The sequence below is a fragment of the Eleutherodactylus coqui genome, chromosome 4 (genome assembly GCF_035609145.1).
Source record: "Eleutherodactylus coqui strain aEleCoq1 chromosome 4, aEleCoq1.hap1, whole genome shotgun sequence".
Lineage (NCBI taxonomy): Eukaryota > Metazoa > Chordata > Amphibia > Anura > Eleutherodactylidae > Eleutherodactylus > Eleutherodactylus coqui.
This window is the reverse complement of record NC_089840.1, coordinates 263,114,424-263,134,774: the sequence shown is the minus strand read 5'-3', so window position 1 is coordinate 263,134,774 and position 20,351 is coordinate 263,114,424. Positions and strand designations below refer to the sequence as shown.

Here is a 20,351-nt window from a genome sequence, read left to right as displayed (position 1 = left end):
GTGTGAGTGGCCTTGCAGTAACCAATCCTGATGGATCCCATTTGACTTTTCTGGATGGGCATCCTGACTAAGCCATTGTTGATATGTACGTCGGGTGTGTATCTTATCATGGGGGTTGTCTGCCGGTCATCTGATTGAAGGGGCCACAGGACTCATTAAAGTCTGAAGAAGACCCCATTTCGAAGTTTTATCCATAAGAGAATGAAAAATTTGCATCACATTTGCATGAAACTCGCATGTAAATACAGTGTGAGTGCGATATGATATATATATATTTTTTTAACCCACTCATAGCAAATAGGCGAGATTTCTGCAATCTAGCAGAAGAATAGGTAGGACATGATGCATTTTTCTGTCTCACAGCATAGCACACGTAAGTAGAACAATGGGTTCTATTTCCATGCACGAGAAAATCGCTCTTGTACATAGGCCCTTAGTAGGATCACTTGACAATAAGTAGATGACAACGTTTCTGGTGCTGAGACCCTTAACCCTTTCCAATCCACTGTCTGACGTCTAAAGACATTCTGATTGAAGGCTGTACAGCTTCGATGTCGGAAGACGACCGGCAGGGTATTCTTACTGTATATTACTGGCCGCTCTGTTGTCGGGGGGCCTCTCCAGCATGTCCCATACCGCAGTACTGGCTCTAGCCAGCAGATGGCGCTATTGTATAATGGCAGAAAGAGAAAGCCTCCTAGGAAACCCTGAATCCAAAATTGGATCGCAAAGGGTTAAGAGTCAGCTGCAATCTGTGGGGAAACCTGACAGTAAGGCTACGTACACATGAGCGAGAATGTTGCGTGAGTTTTGGTCGCTGCAAGAATCAACTCGTGCCAATATGAACTCCATTCTTTTTATTTTTATTTTTTTTCTTCCCTTCACAGCGATTTTGTAAGTTTTGGTGCCAGTTGTTTACACATGCCGTGCAATGTGATGTTTCCTATTGAATTCAATGGAAAACACTTGCAATGCCCTAGCGCTGGAATATAAGCCTGAGGATTGCAAGTTCACAGAAGTGATGCAAGGTGGTTTTGAATAAAAAACACCTTATATCCGTGTATAAAATTCACGTTTTGTTTCACGGCCCGATACCATGTAGCCTAGGGCTACAGTCACACGGGCAACCCTTATATCGGGCCGAGAAACCCGGTCTGATAATAAGCTTGCCAACGTGCATTTTATCCACAGATGCAAGGTATTTTTATGCAAAATCGCTTCGTATCACTTCTGTGTAATTGCGATCCTCTGGCGCTTGTTTCACACGCGTCAGAGGATCGGCAATTGTTTCGCATTGATTTCAATGGGAAGCCTCACATCACACGGCATGCAATGTGTTCGACTGTCCCATTGAAAACAATGGGCGATGCGTTCTGAGGGATGCAAAATAATAGGACATGCTGCGATTTTTTTTTTCCTCACGAGTTTTGTGCTCGTGTGAATGTAGCCTAAGGCCACATGCACACGGGCGGGTTGGATTCCGCATGTGGGAGCCCCTAGCAGAATCCGACCCTATGCCCAGTCGGCATCCGCACCCTGTATTATCTTCTCTTTTCTGTACTGTAGATGGTCCACATGGCTCGCCGTTGGACATGCACAGTACAATTTTTTTTAAACTTCTGCTTTTCCGTCGGAATCCGCGGCTCTTCTGCAATGTCAATTGTGGATGGGCTGCGGGTCGGAATTCTTCCATTGACTTCATTGGAAGCCGTCCATGTGGGAACCGCAGGAAAATGGAGCATGCTACGATTTTACATCTGCAAGTGGAAACCGCAATTGGTTTTGCACTCGTGTGCATAAAGAATCATTTTTCCATAGCATGCTATGGAGGCTTATTGCTGCGTAATCTGGAGACAAACGCCCGCTCCGGATTCCGCAGCAAAAGTCCGCCCGTGTGCACGAGGCCTAAGTGTCCATTTTTCCTGCAGCACCACCACAGGGAAAATGTAAGCATCACAGAGTGTCTAATAGACAGCAGGTTCTCCAGAGCAAGGCGAGGAAATCGCATGTTTTTTCGTGCGATGCGAAAGTGAGTGAAAACGCATGATTATGAAACCAATGAATTTCCAGGGCTTTTCAGAAGGATTGCAAGAGCGATATCGGGCCGTGAATCACTGCCCAATATTGCTCTCTTCAGTTGAAAGGAGCCCTGACCATCCTTCACTTTGAGCAAGAGATAAGGATCCTGAATACCCTCTATTAAAAGGGTTGTACCAAGATTACATATTATTAGTTGGTATTTCCGTCAGCCGCATTGAAATGAATGGAGTGCCAAATGCACATCCTCGACCAGCGCTCCATTCATTATGACATTACTGCTGGGGTAGAAGCGACCCCTACAGTGACAGGCAGAGTCCCATGTCCCGTTTTTGAGATCACCGGGGGTCTTAGTGGTGAGACCCCTACAGATCAGTAAGTCACACCTTATCCTGTGGATAAGGGCGAACTTGTAATCTTAGTACAGCCCTTTAAATGGGGTGTTCCAAGATACACAGCCTCAATGAGAATGTGGGGCTTGGGGCAGTCACAGCTGATCGCCGCGAGTCCCTCTCTGGGCACCCCCGGCCATCCCATTGTCTGGTTGCCATGTGCAAAAAGAAATGGGACCCTTCTGAGTGCCGGATCAGGAGGGAAGTAGAAAAGCTTCTTCAATTTAGCAGTTTAAAAGTCCAGGCGCGGTGACGCGTTTCACCACCAGGCCTCGTGGCTTCCTCAGACCATGGCAAGCTATTACAAGTGACGTAAGAATACTTTGAAACTGCTAAAATAAAGAACCTTTAGGCCCGCACCATCCATAAGATGTAACCTTATGTCTTAGGGAGGGAAATACTTCCCAGCCAGGATATAAGTTTATGTCTTATAGAGTTAAGAGGTCAAACGGGTTGCAGCAGTATCGCAAGTTCTAACCATACCCCCACAGGATAGGAGATAACTTGCTGATTGGTGGGAGTCTCATCACTGCCGATCTTGAGAATGAGGAACCTGTGGCCCTCTAGGGGTCGCTTCTCCACCCCGAGGTGACGTCAGAATGAACGGAGCACTGGTCAAGCATTCATGGTCGGCACTCCATTCATTTCAATAGGGCTGATGGAAATACTCGAGTGCTTTTTGCACAGCTATCTCCACAGTCCCACTATGAAGGAGCACCAGTACCCTTGTGCGACCAGCACTCCATTCAATCTCCTCCTCATTGCAAGGGGTGCAGTAAGCCTGCAATGAGGAGGACAGGGGAAACAGGACCCATGTTCTCAGTTCGGTGGGGGCCCTCAGTGGTGAGACCCCCACTAATCAGCAAGTTATCCCCCAACTTGAGGATAGGGGCTAACTTTCAATTCTGAAATACCCCTTTAAATCTATGCTAGTAGCCCCATTGCCTGATTTGCATATTTTCTTTGCTATGGTTCCAGTAGAGTATATAGTCAGCACCCAGTTATGTATCTATGAACACGAGGTTCTGTACATAATAAGCTTCCCTCCCGGGTGTCATAGTCCCAAATGATCTGTTGGTGTCTTAGCATCAACAACAAACACAATAGCGCTTCTGCGAAAAGGTTCCCGTTTGAAGAACCTGGCAGTATTAATAAAGCCTCTATGTATATTTCTATTGTTTTCTCTGTTCATCTGTTACATTTAATTACTTCTATGATCGCTCGGGCCTCTATGTAGTTGAGGAGCAGCTGCTGTTTGCTCCCACCCATCTTCATTGATCATCGCAACCTGGGAATGTTGTGTCCTGATGCTCAGTGTGATACATTATGTTACAGTGACAGAAATCAGGCTTAAGCATCGACTGTATGACAGATTCATGCATCCTTCACTGCTTCTTTTCCGTGCAGCGTAGTCTTTGAAAGGGTTATTTTGTCACTCGCGCACTTAGACTTGCATATCAGGTCAGCGGGAATATGAAAGCACTGACTCAACTGCACTGCCCTGTAGTTGATGTGGAAATGTTGATAAACTAATGGGGTATGAAATGTGGGCACTTTATATTATTTGCATACAGTCTCCGAGGAGGTATGAAGCAAGCATAACGTGAACAAAATCTCCAGCCATTTCATAGGTAGCAGAGGTTTATACCTGCTCGTGTTCAAACATTGTAATGCCGCACGTGGCTTGTTCTAGTGTTATGTGCCGCTTACAAATTCTCATTTCTTGCATCGCTATAACCTAGTAATAAAATGGCACTTCATTTGAATCTTAAGCGATATACAGTACTTAACAGTTGTTTTTCAAAAGACCGCCATAGTTAGCCAAGCTCTTATTCGGTGTGCCTTTTGTTACTTTAACAATAGTAGTGCGTTTGAAAGGGGTGTCCCAAGTCAACAGCCCCCAATCTTATGCCCTATTTAGGCATACGGATGTTTATGGGGTTTCCCCCTTCGCAATTGACCGCATGGTGCCGAGATTGCAGGGTTCTTTTGGTTGCCTTGGGGGGCTCTCAGGGCTGGTATGTGTTTGGTTTTTTTTTATTAATTCTTTATTTAAGAATTTTTCTTGCTTTTCAAAACAAGGATTCTGCTGGGAATCAACATTATTTACAGTAGTTTTTAAGTATAAACAAATAATAGCTGCAGACCAAGGCACACTCCGACCAGGCTGAAAGATGGTTCAATCCTCCGAACTAAGACCCCCTGCACAGAATCGAGTCAGGTTCCGCATTTGGGATCCCGCAGCGGAATCTGATCCTGTACCTGGCCGGTGACCCCACATACCCCACAGAATCTTCTTAACCTGTACTGTGGATGGTCCAGCCGGTGCACATGCGCAGTACAGATTTTGCTGTGCAAAAATGGGGAAGGGCAGCGGGTTGGACGGCTTCCATTGAAGCCGTTTGCATGGAATCCACCTAAAAATAGCGCATGCTGCGATTTTTTTTTTTTTCTCAGCGGGCGGAAAATCGCAGTTGATTTCCGCTCGTGTGCAGGAAAAATCGCTTTTACACTGCATGCTTTGGGGCAGTATTTGCTGTGGAATCCGGAGGTGGACGCTCGCTCCGGATTCTGCAATGTAAATCTGCCCATGTGCACCCGGCCTAAGAGTCCGCAGTCTGTAACTATAGCATTAAAATGTAGAATTGCATTATGACTCTGGGTATCCAGGTGAGGAAAGGGAAAGGCATGTTTGCATAACGTTAGAAACAAATTGTTAGTTGAACGAAATTCAGTTAGTCGGAACGTATCACTAATCAAATCGTATGAACAGACGGAAAAGTCCATCACGCAAAGACAATATTTTAAGGGTAGGGCAAACCAATAAAAAAGACACAAACAAAAAAAACAATAAAAGAGAAGGGAGAAAGAGAGAAAAAAAGGGGGGTATATACAATATATTGAGTATATTTGATCTCGCGGCACCCATCACGTGTACTGTCTTTGATACCCATCCACTGTCGCCTCCGTTTGCAGTGGTGTCATGAACAACGAAACCAGACTGCTATTGAGTGGAACCGGGTTGTCTTCAGTGATGAATCCAGGATTAGTTTGGGCGCTGACAATGGCCGTGTGCGTGTCTGGAGACCTCGGGGTGAGCACGTTAATCCCTTTGCTATGGAGCGGCACACTACCCCCTGCTGGTGTGGTGGTCTGTGGGGCCATCGCACACGACAGTCAATCACCCCTAATAGTGGTTCGAGAGACAATGACAGCAGAGCGATATGTTCAGAACATTCTGCAGCCACATGTCCTTTCAACAGGCTTCCAGCAGGATAATGCTCAGCTGCACACACAAGGCGGTCACAAGAATGTCCCCACAACATTGTCACATGTCCATGGGCCCAGTCACTAGATTTATCGCTAGTAGAACATGTATTGGACCATCTAGGGTGCCAACTTCGACAACTTACTAGTTTCATGATCTAGAGGCTCAGTTACAATAAGTGTAAAATTTATAAAAATAGAAAAACAAAAATGTAAAAACGTACCTCCCCCTCATTCTCATTTTCCCCGCAAAATTTTTAAAGCAATAAAAAATATATAATTAGCTTAGCTGCATCCGAAAAAGCCAGACTATCTAAATATCACGGTGAACGCTCACCCCGCCTCCCAATAAAAATTGAATGAAAAGAGATCAAACTATCACTTGTACTCAAAAGTGGTCACAATAAAAACTACAGCTTGCCATGCAAAAAACAAGCCCTCAGCGGAGCCTTCAATGGAAAGATAAAGCTTCGAGGCTCTGAATATGATGACAAAAACAATTTTTTAAAAATAAATATTATAATTAGAGATGAGCGAGCGTACTCGTTTTGGGTATTTATGCACTCGAGCACCGCTTTTTTCAAGTAACTGACTACTCGGACGAAAAGATTTGGGGGGCGCCGGGGGTTGCAGAGGGGAGTGAGGGGGGAGAGAGAGCTCCCCTCTGTTCCTCACTGCTACCCCCCGCTCTACCACGTCGCCCCCCCCCTCCCCCGGTGCCCCCCTCCTGAATCTTTTCGACCGAGTAGTCAGTTACTCGGAAAAAGCGGTGCTCGAGTGCAAAAACACCCGAAACGGGTACGTTCGCTCATCTCTAATTATAATTTTTTTTAACGTAGTAAAACATAAAAACTATAGACATTTTAGCATTGTAATGGTACTGACCCAGAGAATGATATTAACATGCCACTTTCACCGAACCATGAACACCACAAAAGGAAAACCCACGGAAAAATAGCACAGGTGCAGTTTTTTTTTCATTTCACTCTACTTAAAAATGTTCAAAGTTTTCCAATACTTAATATAGTACATTAAATGGTGCCATTCAAAAAGTGATTCGTCCTGCAAGAGAAAAGCCTTCAGCTATGTTGATGGAAGAGTAAAAAAGTTATTGAGACCTGGGTGTGAAAAAAGGTGGAAACCTGAAAAATGGCTGGTAGTTAAAGAAAATGTAGCAGATAACTAATACAGATAAAGTAAGTCCTTACATATAACAGTCAGAAAGAGCTGCTGGAAGCTGTAAATCACTTTCTGTGTAGCCAGCGGGAGCTTCTTCAGAGTCTGTGCAGAACATCATGTACCAGAAAAATATCACAGAGCCACCCAAAGAATTAGTGCCACCTCGGGCAGGAAAAGGGCAGTACAGACCTGCAGTACCACATTGTACTGTAGAGAGGCGCTACTAGACAGCCAATCAGTGCATGCAATTCAATAGTACTGATTTTTCACCAGTGAAATGCCCAGACTTATTGGATAGATTTTACAGCAAAGTACGTGAGCCGCAGATCTGGACTATTTGTGACATTGTATGTGGAGTTCGGTTTAAATATATAGACCTAGAAAAACCATTGTTTTTTTGAAAATATTGTATTTTGAGGCCATTGTGTCTTAACTGCTTCAAAACCACTTTGTGGTCTTGAAGTGTGTATGGAATGGACTCGGGGCCATGTCTGCTCCATACATGGCGGCTATCGGCTGTTTTTGATAGTCACCAGTAACTGCCGGATCAAATTAGCTCTGATCGAGGCAGTTAACTGTTTAGGTGGTGCAATAGAAGCTGCCTGTGCATCTCAATAGTGAGCAGTGTTATTCTAGAGTGCCGATGGACTACCATGGCAACCCGGAGCCTAGAGACGTCACCCAGGGCTGCCATGCATAGATGCCTTTCAAGCCCTGCCAAGGCAGGGCTTCAAGACCAACATCAAAAATTACTATGTACTGTAATACTAAGTATTGCAGTATATAGTACAAATCACCAAATGACTAAGTTCAAGTCCCCTATGGGGACTAAATACAAGTAGATAAACTTTATTACATATTTTTTCACAACACTTAAAAAAATTCTTAATGTTCACCTCACCCTTTTTTCTAAAAATAAATAAATAAACCCTACCTATTTGGTATTGTCATGTTTTTAATAGTCCGAACTAGTAAAATATCACATTATTAATCCCGCTATGGCTCTTGGAAGGTAGGGATGAAAAAAATTAAAATAAAAAAGGGATATATTTCTGGTCCTACCATTTTTCGTTGTGCATTGTATGACCTATGTAGATTAAAATATTTTTGTAATTGATTTTCATTACATTTTTTACTTTGCTTCTCCTGCACCTTGACTGCATTACATTACACTGCATGCTGCTCGATTTTATTCTTGCCAGCCGGCTCCACGTCAACTCAGTTTTCTGCTACTCTTTGCTAGTAAATATGTATCTCTATGGGCGGATTTGCCGCGGCAATTCCGCCTGGAATTTCGCCACGGCAAATCCGCCTGCTGACGCTAATCCCGGGATTAGCCAGCCATGTGGACGAGATTTCTCAGAAATCTCGCCCACACGGGATGGCGAATCCGTCGCGACAAAGCCGGCGTTGCTGTGCTGATTCGCCGGCTGGAGCATGGCCATTCTTTTTTTTTTTCCGTTGCAGCGCCGCTGTCTTCTATGGGAGCGCCGGCGCAACGGAAAAGCATGCGGCCAAACCGCTCCAAAACCCGTGGCCAAACCGCAAGATTGTCACTGGGAATACGCCCTGTGAAAACGTAGCCTAATGCAATCTGATTAGAGTTTAGATGTTCCTAGAAGAGAAGAGGGGCTGGAGGCTGAGCCAACAAGGAACCGGATATATAGATTAAAACTCAACGGAATCCAGCAGCCTGTAGTGTAACGTAAGGCCATGTGCACAATGGCGGTTTATGTTTGTTATTTTTTGTCATGGGGAAAGAAAAGAGGAAAGCCAAATCCTTGTTTCGGGAATTCCCAAATACCCTGATTACTATGGCGCACTAACCAAGGACTTACCCATTAATCAATATGGAAAAATGGTTGACAAAATGAATATACTCGTAGTTTTTGCAGGTCCGCTTTTAACCCCCTTAACGCTCCATGGCGTACAATTACAAACCCCAATCTCTGACGTATGGAGGGGGATCAGGAGCTGGTCCTGCTCCATATATTGCAGGTGCCGGCTGATAGCCCCTTAAATGTCAATTCTGACAATGACAATATTTAATCCCCCCCGCCGCCCCCCCCCCCCCCCCCCCCGCAATGAGTTCACAAGGTGTCGTTTGGTTGCCATGGCACTTGGGGGCCTTCTGAAAGCCAGTTTTACATTTCTTACAGTTCTTTTTCCCTATGGGGACTAAAAAATATGTATAAAAATCTGTTTAAAAAAGTTTTATTAATTATTAAAAAAAGAAAAGGCTGAACAAAAAAACAGCTTGAACAAAACATGCTATGGATTTTAGTGCAGAACCTTACCGTAAATTTACATCGCTGCTGCACAGAGCCCAGCGAGCGGTGATCTAAAACGTCAGTGTGAGACCCCTTTCACACGAGTGTATATTGGCCGCCGTTTTCACAGCCGGCCGATATACGCTACGATCTGATGCATTGGATTCCATGGCATTAGATCTCATGACCGTATTCCCGAAGCGTAAAAGCGCCTGGCCGGGCCAATATAGCGCTGGGTGCTTTCATGCCGGCCCACAAAGATAGTCCTGGAACTATCTTTCGGGCCGGAATACGTCGGCTGCTGCATGGGCTCCTATGGGAGCCAATAACAGCGGCCAAAGAAGAGAGGTGGAAGGGAGTCTAGCAGAGTGACTGCTAAACTCCCTCTTCTCTCCTCCCCTCCGGCTGTTTGCAATGGGAGGCAGTGGGATGGGGCGGAGCTAAGCTTTGCTGCGGACAAAGGGCGGGGAGGGAGCTTAGCTCCGCACCCTCCCATTGTACACAGCTGGATGGGAGGGGAGGGGAAGGGAGGGAAGGCCCAATGGTATTGCAGGCTCGGTGTGTATGCGCTGGTCCAGTGCCGTCTGAGCAGACGTACAAACACTAGATTTGTGCGCCCGTTCATGCGTTTTTACGGCGTGTGAAAGAGCCTTGAGGTTGTTAAGCTGTTAGAAAGGATGATAATGGGGAACAACAGATTCCATCGATCTGCATAAGGGTGCTTTTACGTGGGCCCCCTATCTCCTAGTAATTCACTCTAACGAGCGATTTTGAGCGCTAGTTGTCCCATATAAAGTGGTACCCAACATGATACTGAGAGAGAAATTACTCATTAGTTGCTAGACGCTTCTTTACAACTCCCTTAAATGAAGCGACTAGTCAGCGACTTCTCCCCCCCTATAAACAAGCAGTCATTTGTCTTTCTCCACCTGCATTCACTGAGCGACTATTGCTCCTCTGTGAAAGTGATGTTATGTCTTCGTACCACAGAAGCATAGTAGGGATCGGCGCCCTGTCTAAATGTGCTGCATCAAATATAGATAAGATAAACTTCGGGTTGTAATGTTATTGCAACAATTTTTTTTAGAAGTGGTCCATCCAGCCGCCCCCTGTACTAGAGGTGCGTGTAGTCTTACCATATTTATAGGACTTAATGAATGATGTATGGGGTAGCAAAGATGAAAAGGGTAGCTCTATCTAAAACTGATCTTCCTCTTTAAGAAATCGCAAGCACTCCTCAAAAGGCTGGCACTGTGATTATCTCCTGCATTAAGGCGCTGTTTATTTATCGCTATATTTTTACAGGCTCCGTTATGTCTTACAGTAGATCGTTATCCCGCAGATCAAAGTTCTGCCGGCTCGGTGATGAGAGGGGACTTCAACAAGCTGCATCTGTTGATTATGACTCATTGCAGATGATAGATGACCCACTGAACTCTGAAATTCCTGTTTTTCCTCTAGGAAAAATATATTTAGAGAGAAATATCCTATTCTCCATTTGATATTGGCCGCTCTGAAGCCCAAAACCCATTTCTCTGATGCATCCCATTACATATACGTGGAAATGATAATATTGACGGGTTCCGTGTATGACATTTGGGCTGCCGTTGGCTTATCCTCCACTGACCGTATGTATAATTTACACTCTTTTTCTTCTCTTCGTAGGCAGAGCTTCTTCATTGACTACAAGGACGGCTACTAAAGCTGCACTGAAAGTAAGTTACAGTGAAAATACCGCCCCCTTCAGGTACACTGTAAATGTTTTACAAGAGAGTTCATGTAACAAGATTTGGTATTCCCTGATGTCCTGCAGTTGGTGTTAAGTCCCCACTTGACATGATTGATGCTGCTGTGTAAATTGTACTAGCTGTGACATGGCCGGTAATAGGCATCACTGGATCTTTTTTTTTTTCCACTACAGATCTGTCTTTGCAGAATAGAAAATATTCTGTATATTAAAGAGCCATTCCGAAAGGCACCCACAGATGCAGACACTGATGCCACGTCGCTTACTGATTTTATATATATATATATATATATATATATATAATAGTAAATCATGAAAATGCTGTTCTCTCCCACAATTCCATGCACTGCAGCACAAATTGAAGCACTCCCCAGTATGGACAAGGCCCAAAAGGCTATGTTTACATCACACTTCGTCTACCTGTCGAAGGTATATATCAGGGGGGTAATGCATGCCACTATAAAGCTATATATGCACTTGCACAATTATAGACAAACACAACTTAACTAAACACCAAACAGTTTTACCGTTCATGTCTTTTATTGAGCAAATTGAGTAAACATCCCGGGAGGCAGCAGAAATGCAGTCCTAAGCTCTTGTTCACGACCTGAAGGTTGCAGGTTCAATCCCCGCTTGGTTCAGGTAGCCAGCTTAAGGTTTACTTAGCCTTTCATCCTTCCGGGGTCGGTAAAATGAGTACCCAGCTTGGTGGGGGGTAATAAATAAATTACTTGAAACCACTGCGTAATAAGTTGGCGCTATACAAACAACAAGATTTATTTATTTAACTGCACATTTTGCAGGTGCTCTACCCATTAAGGGTGGATTCCAGATTCCAGAGATTGAAAGTTTTTTTTTTTTTGCACATTTTCACCCATCCACTGGATAGGTGAAAATCAAACTGGAATGCAACCACTAGGACTCCCACCAATCCTGAGAACGGGAAAGCCATGGCCTCCTCTTACATGTGGTATACATATTTTTTTATGGGAGTGGCCAACTGTATAGAAAAGTGAGATCTGCACCCAAACATGGTGTCAACGTGGCTTGTCAGTGTGCTTCTTGGCCCTCCTAGAATGACTGAGCTGCAGAGCAGACATGCAGAGCAATAACAGAGAAAGCAAGGGAAATTGTGAGCATTGGTAGTAAAACACCTATAGATGCTGGTAATTGTCACCCGGCTTCAGATAACGCCTAATCTCAGGTGAATGAGAAATTGGCATACGTTTGTGGATGTTTTCTTCCCATTCATCAACCTTTGTCTTGAATTAAAAAGAACTGATCATGATGGATCCTGTAAGAAATGCCTTATAAAGATGGAGCTGGTGGAGACACTAGGGTTATGGCTTGAGTTTATGACAAAGGCCATGACACTGTGGCGGATCTGCCATCACATGAATCCTTAAGGGCATCACCAAAGGACATTGTTGGCTTTAGTGGGATTCGTTAGAGTTCCTGTATTTTCGGTGTCAAATACTGTGCACTGAAAAGCTTAAAGGGGTTGTCCCGCGGCAGCAAGTGGGTCTATACACTTCTGTATGGCCATATTAATGCACTTTGTAATGTACATTGTGCATTAATTATGAGCCGTACAGAAGTTATCAAAAGTTTTATACTTACCAGCTCCGTTGCTGGCGTCCTCGTCTCCATGGTGCCGACTAATTTTCGGCCTCCGATGGCCAAATTAGCCGCGCTTGCGCAGTCCGGGTCTTCTGCTTTCTTCAATGGAGCCTCTCGTGCAGGATGCCGGCTCCGTGTAGCTCCGCCCCGTCACGTGCCGATTCCAGCCAATCAGGAGGCTGGAATCGGCAATGGACCGCACAGAAGAGCTGCGGTCCACGGAGGAAGAAGATCCCGGCGGCCATCTTCACCGGTAAGTATAGAAGTCACCGGAGCGCGGGGATTCAGGTAAGCGCTGTGCTGTTTTTTTTTTAAGTCCCTGCATCGGGGTTGTCTCGCGACGAACGGGGGGGGGGGGGGGGGGGTTGAAAAAAAAAAACCCGTTTCGGCGCGGGACAACCCCTTTAATGGAGCCGCTGTGAAGAGAGCAGAAGGTTCTTGAACTTTTTTTATCTTCTAGATTAATTATTTTAATATTATTATTATAAATTAATTTGCAATAATGTTTATTATAAGATACAAATATCAAACTTTCCCTCATTTAGCACATTTTTCCAGTGCTGGGTTAAAAATCGTTTCTCTGGCCACATATTAAGTTGGAAAAAAACTCTGTTGCAGATTTGTAAGGTTTTTTTTAAAAAAATGTATGCCTCTGTAAGGGGCTGATCTCATCCCGTTTTCATTGTACGTTTAACTTATGCGTTAAATGTACGTGAAAAACCTATACAAGCTTATGTAATTCTAAGCATACCAGTTTTTTAGCTTATACATTAGAGGAAGCCTGTCACATATTTTTTGCGCTATAAATCGAATGTACAGTACATTGTGCTATGTGGAATCCAAAGATACCTTTATTTCTGTAGAGCATAAATCCACTGTCCAGATATTAACTTTTACCGAAGGCAGCGGACGTCCAATGATGATTGCCAAGCATTTTCTTTCCATTAGACTGTTACCATGATGGAGCAGTTAGACGGAAACAAAAAAAAATGCCCTTAAACGTATGGAAATGTATAGCTTTGTTTTCTGTTGACTGCAATGTAACAAAAACGTAAAAAAAAAAAAAAAAATTCCACGCATGGAGCATACTTTTTTTTGTGGGATAGAAAAGTTTGATCTGCCACGCTTTTCTATTCCACAAAAAAACCCCACAAATGTAAGGGATGTCAAAAATAGTCAAAATTATGCACTTCTGAAATATGTCTGTCTAATGGTAATGTACGGGCACATCAGGCAATATGTTTTAATTTTTTTTTTATTTTATTAGTACATATATGACTGACGAATGGCTAAAATGTGACGTGAAGAGCCCCTTATTGTGTTTATCTTTTTTATGTTTGTTTCGATGCATGTGTTGTTTCTTTTTATTATTTGCCAGACTGAGTTGGAAAGGATTTTTTTTCTTTTAAATGAGGAGAATTGGACTCATTGGGGGCTTTTGCATTGTGGGGGGGGGGGGGGGGGGGGGGGATAGGCTAAACTAGATGGACATGTGTCTTTTTTCAGCCTAACATACTATGTTATTTATACTTATGTTATGTGTATTACTTCTTTGTTTCTAATGATAGTTGTACATTATAGTACTTATCAATAAGCCTTTTGAATAAATAGTAAATAATACACGATTTTCTTTAGAACATATTAGGTTAGTGATATTTTGCTGTCAATGGTAAAGGGGTGATCAAAGTAATAATCCTACTATTTCTATTTGGTTTTAACCATGTGTAATTTTATTTAGCATTTTATGTACAAGCCGTCATTCCCTCCCACTGTTGGACAGTGTTTAAAGTTCAGCAAGAAGACAATATTTATGTGGCCTTCTGAGAGAACCACCTCGAGAGATGATATCTATAACTTCTTTAAAATGAGATAAAATATTCTTCAAATTCACGGTTACTTATCATGGATGACAGGAAGTGGGAAACATAATTTTGTTGCTTGGTTATTAATACCACGGCTCCTGGGACATAGCATTTTAGTAAACATAAATTTGAACAGGTAACCACATCACAGCTGATAACCTCTTGAGCTTTAGTATATTAAATTGTTCTAATATATGTTAGAGTTTACGTAAAATGAGTCCCATTAGGGAAGCTTGACGGAATACTTTAAATGTGTCATTTTTTTTTCCTGTACTGTGGGGATAAACTGGGCTCAGTCTTTACTTTAAAAGAACAGATTCACTTTTAAATATATCACAATTATGTCCAATCTATGTTTGTTCTTATGTACATGTGCTTATTTAGCATTTCAGTGTATTCCTATGTGTTTGCTGCATGAAAATAATACTTCATTTACTTTTATCCTATTAAAGGAAAAGTGTCAAGAGAAAATGACCAATTATATAAATCAAGTTTTCATGTTTTTGGTGATTTTTTTATTTAAAGGAATTATCCATGTTATAGTTTATTGGTAAAAGCCCCTTTGCAAGTAGTAACATAACAAATCAGCATATACTCCGTTCTTCCCACTCTGTTATTGGCTGCAGACCTTGTGCCGTCCCGTAAACCGGACAGACTATAGCTGTACACAGAGACCAGAGAAGGGAACTGAGCACCATCGCGGGACACAGAAGGAGCCGTGAAAAGTGGGAATATGCTGATTTGTTATGTGTATATTATGTTATGCAGAAGGGCTTTTACCCTTAAAACTATAACTTGGACAACCCCTTTAATTTATTTTTGATGTTACCATCTATAGATTTTTTTCAGTCCTGAAATCATGCAGTTTTCAAACTGACCACTAAACCTAATAACAGGCTGACACTTCCTGTTCTATAGAGAACTTTTCAGTAGTTATCACATTATCATCACAGACAGGATTACAATGAAAGGTGACATATAGACTATAGATAAAGGCCCATTTACACACAAAGACCATCTTTCAAATGATTGAAAGTTTTAACGATCATTTGCATAAAGTGTTATTGGATACTAATGTCCATTAACACTTTATCATCCTTATTTGCACGTAAAAGGGCCTCCTGGAGCTGTTTGCAGAGCTCAGCATGTGGGCTAGGCTCTGCACACAGCTGCATTATTCTCGCACAGACTGTCAGCAGAATACAGTGTGATATCCTGGCTCCCACTAAGAACACAGCATGCGGTCTCTAGAGAGATACTTTATCTCTCTGCGGCTAAACACTGGATTTTAGGCTCACCTTAAAATCATCGTTCAGATTCTTCTCTATAATGGCATCTGAGTAAGTCATAGAGCATGCCTACAACAGTCTCCCGTAGAAGTGAATGAGTTAACTTCACTACATTTTGTGAATGGTTCATGCCATCTTACTGAACTGCTGTTAATTGCTTTCAGAGATTTTTCTTTTACAGCAGTTACATGGCCCATATGAATCTGCTGACTGGAAATGTTCACTGACTTCTGTAGGAGAGTGTGGTGAGCATGATCTGTGACATGTGCAGAGGTTATTGTGCAGTGATGGGGAGGAGGTAAGCTGTGATTATCACTTCTATTTATAGGTGTTACCTTTCATTATAATCTGGCTTGTGGTGATAATAACATGACTGCTGAGAGTTTTTTTCTACAGAAAAGGATGTATCTGGCTGTTAGGCTTAGTGGTCAGTGGGAAAAATGTAAAATATTTCAGTCACCAGAAGCCTGGCCACTGCAGTGGGAACGGAGCTGTCTGCTTCCTGCAAAAATCAGCTCAGCGCACAGTCCAGCCAACAGCTAATCAGCAAGGGTTCTGGACGGCAGACCCCTGTTCTACTATTCATGGCCTATCCTAAGACTCGGCCATCAATAGTTTACACCCAGACAACTCCTTTAACATTACTGAAATTGTGATATAAAGACCCTGCCTCCATGCTGGGTCTTTCACCACTGGTTTAGAATAAACCCTACCTAATATGTTTGTTTTACATCGTCTTGAACCCCAAGATTTTTGCTTCTGGGTTTCGCTACATTTAGCTACTTGTTTACACTGCGGGGATACTACTTGGTGTTTGAACCTGACGATTTTGCTTGGGCCCTCTGACTCTCTGCTGTGCTCCAACTCTTCTTCAATAGCAAATGTTGGGGGATCGAGCGTGCTTGATTTCTTCATGCCAGTCCTTGTGTTCTCAAGAAAGAAAAGCTGGCACTAAAGATGTCTAGAGGCGGCTTATTCTCCTATCCCTACTGAGAACACATGCGCTCAGCCATGCGTACATGTGTATGGAGATATTTGGCTGACAGCTGTTCCTCCTGACAAGTTTTTGTTCAATGGCTAACTAAGCACGTTAATTGTGAGAGCTTTATGCTCTGCTATCACGTCACCAGCAGCGGTTTGGGGTGACGTCAGCACGGCAGCCCCGAACCATGTAATGTGCTGGGCGGTGCATGAGTAGTGTCATTCTGCGCTGGACCCCAAGGGAATAACCTTTGCCTCTGGTGCCAGTACTGATAGGCTGGCTGGGTTGTCTTTCAGCCCAGTCAGCCTATCACTCTTCATGTAAGGAGTGTCGGTTAGGTTACTTGTATGCTGGCCATTAAGCTTGTACAGTGGGTTCAGTGGTTTAAAGTTAAGAGGTCCTGTGTTAGTATTTCAGTGCCTTTTGTTATGTTCTTACAATAGCTCAATATTCTCCATAGTTCAGTGTTTAGTGTCAGGTGCTGCCAGCATGCTCCGGACTGCTGTTCAGTCTCTCTCCCAAAGTAGGGTTACCCTTTTCGGGGTGAGTGCTCTGGTTGAGGAACTGGTCTGGTTTGGGTGATTCTGGTATTCTAGTCCACAAATTTCCCTAACTTGCGCTGCACTTCGCAGTTCCAAATTATCTGGCCTTTAGTTTGACTCTGTTATCAGATCTGAAGTTTGTGTGAACTACTACGATAGTCTTACCAGATGTGACACTGGCACATAGAGGGCTTTGTGAGTGTTTGACTCCTCCCCCATGATAATGAGACAACCCCTTTAATGTTTAGCACATTGTGTCTTGTGACTCTCCCTCTTGCCAAGGGCTACACCAAAATGCATAGTAGGCCAAAGAGGCCCTTTAGCAGCAAGTTGTGACTGTAAAGGAATCGTTCCAAGTAAGATCTGCAAGCAAAAATCCGATCATTCAGCACTACCTGTTGCAATATTATTGTATCGACCTTAGTTTTACTATAGTTTTGCAATTTACCTCTACAGTCGTAATATCGATATGATCCTCAGTATTCGGTGAGCAAAAGTTACATTTCCTTGCCGCTGAATTTGTCGGCAGTGAGGGTGTTAAATCATCCAGATTTAATAGTTTTCATCTATTGTCTATTTTTATATATATAATTTTTTTCCCCCTTTTTTATATTTTCAATCTCCTACTGTTTAGGTATAGCTGCTGTAGCATTATGAAGAATGATTGATGATGCAGGAAAGTTTCTTTTGAAGCACTTGTTATATTGTGCAATGCACAGGGGGGTCAGCTACACTTGAGTGATGCATGATTTATCCGATATCCCTGCCACTTTCTCAGATAAAGCTGCTATTTTATCGAATATGCCAGAGACGGTGATTTAGAATTTATAAGCTACTATTTCCACCCCCTTCAAACCCCCCCCCCCTCCCCTTCTCCTCCGTTCCAAATAATTGTCCCGATTACTTTCTGGTTTTGCAATAAAACGTTAAAGGTAATTGCACACAAATGTGATAGAGCGCCAAAACACAATAAAATTAACCTGAATTAGCTCGCTTGTCAATGAGAAGTATTTATGAAATGCAGTACTGTAATAAGGAAGACAGATATTATAGCTCGGAGGTGAGGTATTGCTTTAATGTAATACTCTTTGAAATTTTAAAAAGAAACCATTATAATGGAGAGCGGTGTTCGAAATTAAGTTCTTATAATAGGATGCAATAACGCATTGGAAAGGTAATGTTTTCTTGTACGGTGTGCTTATGTGAATTACCCTTTTTTTTCACATTGTCGTTTTATATCCTACAGGGAATTGTTAAGCAGACAAGGACCCGAACCAGTTTTGATGAACTAAATTTCTAATTATTTATGAATGAATATAGCAACTTTTTTTATTTTAGTTTTAATGGGTTCTTTTTCTAATTTTAGTACAGATCTCTAAGAAAATGTAATTTACATTGATATCCTAAACATAGCCATAAAATGGAAGAATGCCTTAATAACGGCAATATTTTTTACAATGGTTCAAAACTAAATTATGATTTTCGCGGTGTGCTCCTGCCTGATGAGTCTGCTTAGAGATTGCCGTCTGCGGAATTTTTACTATTACACTGGTTTTATCCTGATTTTTTTGATAAACCTTGTCTGAGTAAAGGAAAAGGGCAGCCAATCATTTCATCACTTAAAGAAGGTTATTCCACCAAAATTATTTATCACCCATCCACTCTGGGACTTCCAGGGATCACGAAAACATTGCACCCAAGTCCGCTGAGTGAACAGAGGGGCAGGGTGCATGCTGGACCAGCGTTCCTTTTAGCGCTATGGGGCTGACGGAGATAGCGGAGTTCTGCACGTCAATCAGTATGGCTTAGAAGAAAACAAAAAGACTTTGTGTCGCTCAGTGTATACAATGTTCAGTGTATACAAACCGCAAAATATACAGTAGACGACCCACCGGTGTGTGGAGAGACCATCCTTGGAATCAAAGGGGTGAGCTGCCTCTTCCAGTAACCACCAGAAGGTGGTAATTGATGGGAAAAAGGGAAATGGCAGTCAATAGGATAGAGGTATATTTAATGATGTGAGATTTATATTGAGAAATCCCATATTGAATACACCTCCATCCTACTGAGTGCCGTTTCCCTTTTCCCTATTTGTATCAATATAGCTGGTAGCCTTGCACATAGCTTGAAAGAGTGTTCCTATCTCAGCTTTTCATGGCCAAGATGGGAAAACCACTCTTCTGTTCGGACCACCTGTTGGAAAGAGCTGACCGCTTCAGCTAATAGCCGTTTCTGTTGCTGTCATTGAAATGAATGGGATCTCTTGAAACAGTGTTGCGCACTGTGCTACACTGTTCCTGTAGCTCCCATTCTCTTCTATGAGAGCTACAGAAGCTGCGCTCAGTTCTTTTCATAGATTCCAGCCACTTGGCTGGTAACCATAGCAGCGGGTTTCCCATCTTATCTATGAAAAGTCGAAATTGTGACACCCAATTTAATCGAATTTAATAGCAGTTTAAGGATATGACTACACCATATGTAATTTTCACGTGTGAAAATCTTCAACTAATCAGTGGTAAAATCTGTTACATACAGATTCCTTACTGAAAGGGTAAAATGTAACCTACTCTCGTACCACCAAGAAGATCTAGCAGGTTTTTCAATTGTCTAACTGAATTGTGACCCCTAATTGCATCACCATATAATTACTTTGCAACCAGAAACCCATTCTAAAGTGTGAAAGGTAGTGTGTTTTATCCTCAAAGCATACAGCACTTCCAGAAGTATAAGGCTGGGGTCACACGGGATGGAATTTCAGCGGAATTCTCGCGGAATGGCTGCACCGGAAAACTGCAAGATTTCCGCGGGAAAAGCACAGCTTCAAACCCTGCGGCCTTCAGCCGCGGGTTTTGGAGCAGTTTCACCACCGGAATTCCGCTGCGGCTTTCTCTTTCAATAGAGAGGAGAGAGGCTGCTGCGGAAATGAGAAAAGAATTGACATGCTGCGAAATTGAATTCCGCGTCGCATGTCAGTTTTCCTGCGGCTTTTTTGCAAAATCTCGTCCACTTTGCTGGTTAATCCCGGGATTAGGAGCCGTGGGCGGAATTGCCGTGCGAACTTTCTGCGTGGAAATTATGCGGCGCTTCCGCCCCATGTAAACCCAGCCTAAGGGTGACTACCCACTACAGTTTTTTTCACTGCGAAATTGGCAGGGTTTTTTTTT

At 42.9% G+C, this 20,351-nt stretch overlaps 1 protein-coding gene across 1 annotated transcript in view; it reads left to right on the top strand.

The window, feature by feature from the left end:
* MGMT (O-6-methylguanine-DNA methyltransferase) overlaps window positions 1-20,351 on the top strand; it is a 410,306-nt gene that overhangs the window by 9,521 nt on the left and 380,434 nt on the right. Inside the window, exon 2 of the mRNA XM_066601218.1 lies at window positions 10,811-10,860. The gene's annotated coding sequence lies outside the window, so the exon portion shown is untranslated. The remainder of the gene's footprint in view (window positions 1-10,810; window positions 10,861-20,351) is intronic.